The sequence below is a fragment of the Rhinopithecus bieti genome, unplaced genomic scaffold (assembly GCF_001698545.2).
Source record: "Rhinopithecus bieti isolate Rb0 unplaced genomic scaffold, ASM169854v2 scaffold_19222, whole genome shotgun sequence".
NCBI lineage: Eukaryota > Metazoa > Chordata > Mammalia > Primates > Cercopithecidae > Rhinopithecus > Rhinopithecus bieti.
The window spans coordinates 20,530-27,153 of record NW_016809392.1 but is presented as its reverse complement, the minus strand read 5'-3'; the positions used below and the strand labels follow the sequence as shown (position 1 = coordinate 27,153).

The 6,624-nt window shown below is 46.3% G+C and overlaps 1 pseudogene; it reads right to left on the bottom strand.

The window, feature by feature from the left end:
* Positions 1-2,302: 2,302 nt before the first annotated feature.
* LOC108540261 (ataxin-7-like protein 3 pseudogene) lies at positions 2,303-3,312 on the bottom strand (annotated as a pseudogene).
* Positions 3,313-6,624: the final 3,312 nt, after the last annotated feature.

Below are 6,624 nucleotides of genomic sequence, written 5' to 3'. Positions count from 1 at the left end.
AATGCCAGGCGAGTGGCCCCAGAGTATGTGGGGGGTGGGGGGGGGAGTGATGCATGGAAGGAAAAGCCACTGGCCATGGAAATTAGTACAGAATAACCACCCCTGCCCACACACACACACTCAGATGCACGATAGGATACAGACAAAAGGCAGATGACACCTAGCTGGGATGGGAAGGATAGGAATTGAAGTCTACACAGCCTGCTGTAAGAGGGAGGGGAGTGGGAAGCTCCTAGCCACTGTTCAACTACATGGTACAGGTAAACTCTCTTTTCAGAAGGAAAAGGGTTTTTCCCTCAGGGTGCTGCAAAGTCCGTCTCTTATCCAGTCTGGGCAGGGGGCTCTGCCCTGAGGGTGGGCCAAGGAACAACAGGGAAGTTTATGTGGACAAACCGGTTCCCAAACTACTTCTCACTTCTCCCTCCTCTAACCAGAAGGGGGAAAAAGAGAAGAGAAAAGGGTGTATTAGGGCCTGAGTTGCAGCTGTCTTTCAGAAGGGACAGTGGCCCACAGCCTTCCTCCCTTCACCTTCCGCCTACTCCCAAGAATGCATCTGGAAGGAGGCTGGAGGCCTGGTGAGATTCTCCTCTATCTCTGGCCTCCCCAGGAAGGTAGAAGGCTATGGGGCCAAGAACAGAGGAGCCAAGGCCCTAGGATTTATTCCAACTCCTGCTACAATCTGGTTTTAAAAAATAATCACAATTTGTGGGTCAAAAACTAATTTGTAACCAGGCATCAGACAGAGTCAGAATCACCCTAGGGGGACAGTGGGGCTCCAAACAGGGTGCTGTAGCCCCATCTCTGTTGTTCCCTTAACCCCCTAGGGTCTCTAACCCAATCAGTCCAACCAATCCTGGGTACTAACTACCCAAATGTAGGATGGCTCCTCTTGGGAAGAGGGCAGGGGACATGTCCAGCAAGTGCCAGAGAACTTGGCTCAGGATCACCTCCACCCATGTCAGTCAGCTCTGCTCTCAGGCCAGGTTGTGGTCCTCCAGCTTGGCTCCTGGGAGTAGTGGTGCCCGCATGGAGGGTGGATGGTACATCTCTTTAGGATGCAGACAAGGCAAGTGGGAACACTGGCATTTGACAGTCCCACAGAAGGGTAATTGATACCCCTTCCCCTCCACTGACAACGCAGAACACAGAGGACACCCTTTCTTCCCACAGAACTCCTAGCAAAGGGGGAAGAGGCACAAGATAAGATTTTCCTCAGAGTCCCAAACCACAAGTACAGAATAAATAACTTAAAAGCACTAAGGAAGGGAAATGGGGGGCTTTTGAGGCAGGAGCTCTGACATAGGAAGAGAAGCCAGTCAAGGTGAAAGGGGGTGGCAAGCAACAGTTGGGAACTTGGGCTGCCATGGTAGGGCAGTGGGTCAGGGTGAGTAGGAAGAACACAGGGCCACCCCAGGAGATTGAGGCTGGGCCCCTTCCTGGGGCAGGGAATGAGGTAAGAAAACATTTCAAATAAAGCAGCATAATTCCCTCTCACCTTGGGGCCCCACTCCTCACCAGCCCTGGGTCAGGGGGGAGAGTCATGGGGAGTAATTCTGACACAGCTCCCTCTTCATACCCTCCCTTTCCCATTCCTTGAAGCTGTATTGGCTGGAGGTCCTTTCTTGGCATCCAACAACAAAAGGACAGCTCCTGCTGCCAAGGAAGCCATTGGGGACTAAGGAGAAAGGGCTGTCCCTGTGAAGGGCAGGGAAGGTGGCGGCAGTTCTGGATGCTCACCTCAGCAGAGAGTACTCTGTGCCTGCCTACCCCTGGGACTGGGGACATTTGATAGGATTCTCCTCACAGACAGGACATGCCCATCCTTGCCCCTCAGCTCTAAGTACTGGACCCAGTTCCATTGCTGAGGGCAACAAGGGCAGGCCCCCTTCAGGCTCAGCTTCCAACCCACAGCTTTCTGGACCACTACATTGCTCCTCAGCAGGGCTTAGTCCAATTCCTACGGTGGGGGACAGGCAGTGCCCTGACACAGTGCCCAGTCAGGCCCCTGGCCTAGCTGGACATTCAGTAACTCACAGAATAAATAGAAAAACAGCCTCCCCACCAAACTTATGTCCAAGGCATAATATGTCCAGGTCTGAGTCATGCACGCCGAGGAGTTGTGCTCCATTGTAGAGGACCTTGACATCCCCCAGGGGCACATAATCAGATCCTCTGCCTGCCTGGCACACTGAGATTCCCAAGTCCCAACCCCCAGCAGCCATTCATTTGCCAGGCTATGGCACCTGGGTGGGGATCAGGAGAGAGGGTTCTGCTCAGCCAAAGGCTATCCTTTGCACCGAAGTCAGTTGATGTCATCATAGATGTTGGCCATCAGGGGTATCGGTAACTTTGGCTTCTTGTTGGAGCCCAGGTCGGAGGAAGTCCCTACCAGGCTCAGATGGGATTCCTTTTTCTTAGTTTTCTGTGTCTCAGAGCTGTTGGTACCTAGACCCCATCCCTGATTTTCACTCGTCTTGGGGGAGCCTGAATCAGAGGGTGAGAGATCAGAGAAGCAGTCCCACTGAAGCTGGCTGATCAGGGCCTGGCTGTCAGTCATGTCAAAGCTGTCATTACCCTGGGAACTCTCCACCTCTGGATGGACAGCTGAGGCCCCGAAGAAATATATCTGCAAGGTTCACCTCTGCTCATCTGTGTGCTGTGGGCAGTGCAGGGAATTTGTGCACATCTTCTTGGTATCTTCAGAAATCACCCTACATTGCATGCTTAGCAGGATATGAAACTCCTCTGGTCCCAGGTTTCATAACTGATCCCAGTTGAGTTGTTATACTTAAAATAAAATAAAATAAAATAAAATCACTAAGTTCCCCATTTTTGCATTTTAAAGACTCAGATCTTCGAGGGGAATCGGGGTTCTTGCCTGATTTTCTCTTCTCGACTTTATTCTCTGAGCCATAGGACCAGTCGTTGTCGTTGATGTCATCATTATCCTCTTGGTCACTCTCAGACTTGCCCATATTGTTGCTATTGGCAATTCGGTGGTTGGCGATTCGGCTGCTATTCCCACCCATTCCCAGGCACTTATCCAGATGGAGAGCAAAACGGGAGGCAGGAATGCTACAGTTGCAACTGGGGCAAACACACGCCTTGCTCTCCCAATGGTTGAAAACCAAAATCGTTCACGCTATCAGGGTCCATGTCATCCAGGAAGAAGTAGCCACACTTGGCAGCCTGATGTACCTCAAAGCAGAATCCCGAACAAGAATTCTAGACCAGGTCCGCTTATATTTCCCTAGCTATGGCCTCTAGCTTGCTGTTATTCAGGCCAGACAAAGGCATTTCCTCCATTTTCATTTGTAAACTCTCGTGGAGAGGAGGCTCTGACTATTCATAGCACAGCAAGTGGGCGGGGTTGGGGGGTGGAGAAGGAGGAATGGGGAGTGGGGAGAAAGAGAGGGGTGGTCAGGCAGTCTCTCAGGGACGCATTCTCTGGGGGCGGCTTCTCCAGAACCCCATGTCCGTTGGTCCATTCTCACCTCTCCCTGGGGCCCAAGGCCCGGCCAGGGGTTGGGCCTCCTTCCTGCCTCACCGCCTCACCGGGCGGCCATGGCCTCTTCCGTTCCCTTCTTATCGAATCGCCGCCTCCTCCTCCTCACCTACCCTGCCCCGGCACTGTCCTCTGCGCCATCTTGGCTACACTTTAGAGTCACCTGGAAAACTTTTAAAAGTTCAAATATCCAGATATTACCTCAGACAAATTAAATCGAAGTCTTTAGGAGTAGGTCCCGGACATCAGTATTTCTTAGAGCTCTGTATTAGTCTGTTCTCATGCTGCTAATACAGACATACCTGAGACTGGATACTTTATAAAGGAAAAAGGTTTAATTAACTCATAGTTCCATATGGCTGGGGAGGCCTCACGATCATGGTGGAAGGCAAAGGAGAAGCAAAGGCACGTCTTACACAGCAGCAGGCAAGAGGGCATATGCAGGGGAATTCCCTTTTATAAAACCATCAGAACTCATGAGACTTATTCACTATCAGGAGGACAGTACAGAAAAGACCTGTCCCCATGATTCAATTACCTCCCACTGGGTCTCTCCCACAACACTCTGGGATTATTACAATTCGAGGTGAGATTTAGGTGAGGACATAGAGCCAAACCATATCAAGCCCCCCGTCTGATTTCAATATGCAGCCAAGGTTAAGAACCACCACAATAGAGTAATCACTGTGTAAATCTAGATGCCATTTGAGTTATTGTGACAAGAGATATAACTAGCAACATTTGCAGAAATTACCATTTCTTCTTCCTTTCCACTTTTTGGTATGGGCATACATAATAAATATTATTCTGGGAAATCAAACTTAAATACTGTCCTTGATTAGTGTGTGATCAAAATCTAGAGTCAGGGGCTCGCCAGGCATAGGAATAATTCTTATAATTCTCATTTTATGGTCTATCATATGGTCTATCTCGGGGAAAGTTCCATGCACTGTTGAATAGAATAGGTAGTCTGCGGTTGTTGAATGAAATGTTCTGTTTATCCCATTTATCCCTAATGGGATAAAGGGTAAGGAGAGAGCCTGAAATTAGATAACAGATACAAAATGCCCTCCCACGTCAGCACGCCCTATTACTTGGACATAATACTATCCAGTATTCAAAGGGTTAATATCATATTACTTGATTCTTTGGTAAGTTTCCTACCCTATGAATTTCTTCTTTTATTTATTTTTTTATGGGAACCAAGTTACCTAAAGTCTTATTTTAATACATTTAATGTTATAGGCATCTATGTTGGGATCTATACATCTCATAAAATAAGCAATAAATATATTTATTAGGCTAAGATAAATTGGAATAGGAAACATCTGGCAATATTCTGTTTGAGTTCTCACTTTTGCAGGTCAGTACAGCAGTGTGGAACAAATATGTATATATATTTAAAGAAAGAAATTAGTATTGGAAGACTGGAAAAAAGAATATCAAATGGTTAATAGAATTTCAATTATAAAAACAAAGGCAGACTGTTTTGTCTATCCTGTACATGGCTTCCAAAATAAAATAGGTCCAGGCTCTCCAAAAGGATAGGTTCAGGCTCTCTAGAAGAAGTACAATGTACTCTTGCTTTATTTCAAGCACTTGCCTCAGGCATGTTTCTTGGTTCTAAGAGGAATAATCCAAACTGAGCATTTGTCTTAGAAATTTCATTGATGGAGAGGCATTTCTTTGTCTCAAGATTTTGTAGTTGGCCGAGCATGGTGTAATCCCAGCACTTTGGGAGGCCGAAGTGGGGCAGATCACCCTGAGTGAGCTCAGGAGTTTGGAGACCAGGCCTGGCAACATGGTAACCCTATCTCTTGTACTAAAATACAAAAAATTAGCTAGGGTGGTGGCATGGTGGCCTGTAATCTCAGCTACCCAGGAGGCTTGAGGCAGGAGACTCGTGGAACCCAGGAGGCAGAGGTGCAGCAGCCGAGATTGCGCCACTGCACTTAGCCTGGTGACAGAGCAAGGACTCGCTCGCTCTGTCTCCTCCTCCTCTCTCTGTCTCTCTCTCTCCTTCTCTTCTCCTTATGTTATATTACCGCCGGCCTGGTACCTTTTTTATATATATATTATATATATTGCATTCAATAGACTGTGTTTTATTGCGCAATAAACTGGGGTGTATTGAGGAACTGATACTATGTTCTAGGCGACTGATGATCAAAAGTAGAAAGGGGACAAGACAATTACTTGCTTTTTGAACTTACAGTCGGTTAAGAAGAACTGACAATAACAAGTAATCTCCTTTGTCACTGTTTCTCTTGCACTTTAAACAATTGATATATTTGTGTTGTCTCCTTTTAGAGACTAAAACTCATGAGGTATGGTACCCTGTTTTGTTCACCACTATATTTCCAGTTCTTGGTGCAGAGTAAGCACTCAATAAATATTTGTTAAATGAAAGAACTCAGAGCAATAGAAAAGCAAATGGTGGTTTGTTACATTTTGAGTTCATGAGTTTTACTACTTTCTTCATTGTACTCTGTTTTGACAATAGCTCAACAGTCAAGCAGTCAGCAAAGACTAATTTTTGCCTAAATATCTTGTGTCTTGGAAAGGGAACCGAGATCTTCCTCCATTGTTCTAAAATCACATCTACCAGTACTAATTTCTGAAGGGCAGTGCCATGAGCACAGGCAAAGTAAATGAGCTAAAGCATTTGTTTGAAAGCTTTCCATTTTATGAGATGAATTCTTTCATCATTTTGAATTCTAGGGGCAGCTGTTAGTAGCTTCCTAGTCTTCATTGAGAAAGTTGGTTAATAATATATTTTACTTATACATTTCAGAATGTACATAGTGTTTCTAATTTGGGGGAAGTTACAGCCCACTGCATTACTGAGTTTTTGTCCAATGGAATATTTTACCTTTTCTCAGACATATGCCCAAATAAGAACGTCCACGAAAGACATTGGTACTTGCTTGGCTTAGGAGAAGGGACCATGGCTCTTTAGGGGAGAAGAGAAGCAAGGCCTATGTTATTGAAACTTATTTAGTGAACTGGCACCAGGACAATTTACCCATATTATTTTGTGGTGGTCTTACCATTCAGCACAGTGATTGCTTTTTCTTCTGTAGGCTGTCTAAAGCAATGTAGTGATAGGATTAGGAAAA